General features: G+C 51.4%; 1 protein-coding gene across 1 annotated transcript in view; it reads left to right on the plus strand.

The window, feature by feature from the left end:
• The window catches only part of LOC135533858 (receptor-type tyrosine-protein phosphatase R-like), a gene marked incomplete at its 3' end in the record, with an annotated part of 19,188 nt that overhangs the window by 9,083 nt on the left and 7,605 nt on the right, over positions 1–2,500 (plus strand). The window lies entirely within an intron of this gene.

A 2,500-nucleotide genomic window follows, 5' to 3' on the forward strand; every position in this document is an offset into this window, starting at 1 on the left:
TTTATTGGCATGGGAAACATGTGTTAACATTGCCAAAGCAAAGCTCTCTCTCTCTCTCTCTCTCTCTCTCTCTGTGTCTCACTCTCTCTCTCTCTATTTTTATATCTCTGTATCTTTAGAAATTTAATGAATAAGAACCCTCTTCAACTCCACTTTATGATGATGGACCATGTTGTCGTTAGTCACACACACAGACACTCACATGCAAGCACACACACACACACACACACACACACACACACACACACACACACACACACACACACACACACACACACACACACACACACACACACACACACACACACAGACACTCACATGCAAGCGCGCACACACACACACACAGACACTCACATGCAAGCACGCACACACACACACACACACACAGACACTCACATGCAAGCACGCACACACACACACACACACACACACACAGACACTCACATGCAAGCACGCACACACACACACACACACAGACACTCACATGCAAGCACGCACACACACACACACACAGACACTCATATGCACGCACGCACACACACACACACACACTCTCTCTCTCTCTTTAGCACCATTTATTTGGACCATGTCCTGGTCAAAAGCAGTGCACTACATAGGGAATAGGGTGCTATTTGGCAGGAAGGCCATGTCCTCGTTAGCCTCTTGTCACTCACCCAGGACGACGTGTATATTTAAGCGCCAGCTCCCGGCCAGAGGGTGAAACACTCTGTCACTGTGGACATGCAGAGTTACTGCTAAAGTGGAAGCTTCTAGAATAGAAATGGTCCAATTAGCCGGTTCACTAAATCACAGTGATGGAAGTGGTGAAGAGAATCTCCTTGGTGGTTGAGACCAGGGCTGGAATCGGGCCGGTCTTATATGGTATTGAGAGATGTTGGATTGTATTTGATGGTTTTATCTCTGTGTCTGGCCTGGCTTGTCTGAGATCACATATAATATATTTATATATATATATACACACACACACACACACACACACACACACACACACACACACACACACACACACACACACACACACACACACACACACACACACACACACACACACACACACACACACACACACACACACACACACACACACACACACAGGAAGAGGATCAGACAAACAGCCCTAGGTAATATGAGGTCACCACAGTCCACAGATAAAGATCTGTAGCCTTTAATTGGGGTTGATTGGCTGTTGGGAGGCTCTTGTAAATCAGACATCACCACTAGTGTTCAGGTGTGGAGCAGGACAAGGGTCGCCCGGCGTAACAACCATTCTGTAACCATCAACAGATCATTCAGCTCATTCAGTTAACGTGACCTGATTAGAGAGAGAGAGAGAGAGAGAGGGGGAGTGAGAGAGAGAGAGAGAGAGAGGGAGAGCGGGAGAGAGAGAGAGGGAGAGAGAGAGAGAGAGAGAGAGAGAGGGAGAGCGGGGAGAGAGAGAGGGAGAGGAGAGGAGAGAGAGAGAGAGAGAGAGAGAGGGAGAGCGTGAGAGAGAGGGAGAGGGAGAGGGAGAGGAGAGAGAGAGAGAGAGAGGGAGAGCGGGAGAGAGAGAGAGAGAGAGAGAGAGAGAGAGAGAGAGAGAGAGAGAGAGAGAGAGAGAGAGAGAGAGAGAGAGAGAGAGAGAGAGAGAGAGAGAGAGAGAGAGAGAGGGAGAGAGGGAGAGAGGGAGAGAGCAAATAAAGTAGGGAATCCCCCTTTCCTTTCACCCCAGTTCACTTTCATAGACCATCAACTCTCCCCCAGCCTCTCTCTACCACTTCCCTCCCCCTTTCTCCCCTCCTTCCTGTCCCCCTCTCCTCCCTCTCATTCCTCCCCTTCTCTCCCATCCCTCCTTCTCTCTCCTCACCTCTCCTACCTCTCATCCATCTCTCCTCACCTCTCCTACCTCTCATCCTTCCCACTCTCTCCTCACCTCACCTCTCCTCCCTCCTATCCCTTCTCTCCTCCCTCTCATTCCTCCCCCTCTCTCCTCTCCTCACCTATAATACCTCTCATCCCTCCCCCTCTCTCCTCTCCTCACCTATAATACCTCTCATCCCTCCCCTCTCTCCTCTCCTCACCTCACCTCTCCTCCCTCTCATTCCTCCCTCTCTCCCATCCCTCCCCCTCTCTCCTCTCCTCACCTATAATACCTCTCATCCCTCCCCCTCTCTCCTCTCCTCACCTCACCTCTCCTCCCTCTCATTCCTCCCTCTCTCCCATCCCTCCCCCCTCTCTCCTCTCCTCACCTATAATACCTCTCATCCTTCCCACTCTCTCCTCTCCTCCCTCCTATCCCTCCCCTTCTCTCCTCTCCTCCCTCTCATTCCTCCCCCCCTCTCCCATCCCTCCCCCTCCCCTCCTCGGTGGATGGTTGGGAGTTTGTGTGGGTGGGAAAAGGGGAGGAGCTGAGCATTGAGAACAGAGGGTGTGTGTCAGACTGGATTTACCTTCAGAGAGAGGAGCAGCGGCAGCTCTCAGCTCTTACCACCTGTCACAGAGA

The sequence above is a fragment of the Oncorhynchus masou genome, unplaced genomic scaffold (assembly GCF_036934945.1).
Source record: "Oncorhynchus masou masou isolate Uvic2021 unplaced genomic scaffold, UVic_Omas_1.1 unplaced_scaffold_2735, whole genome shotgun sequence".
Taxonomy (NCBI): Eukaryota; Metazoa; Chordata; class Actinopteri; order Salmoniformes; family Salmonidae; genus Oncorhynchus; species Oncorhynchus masou.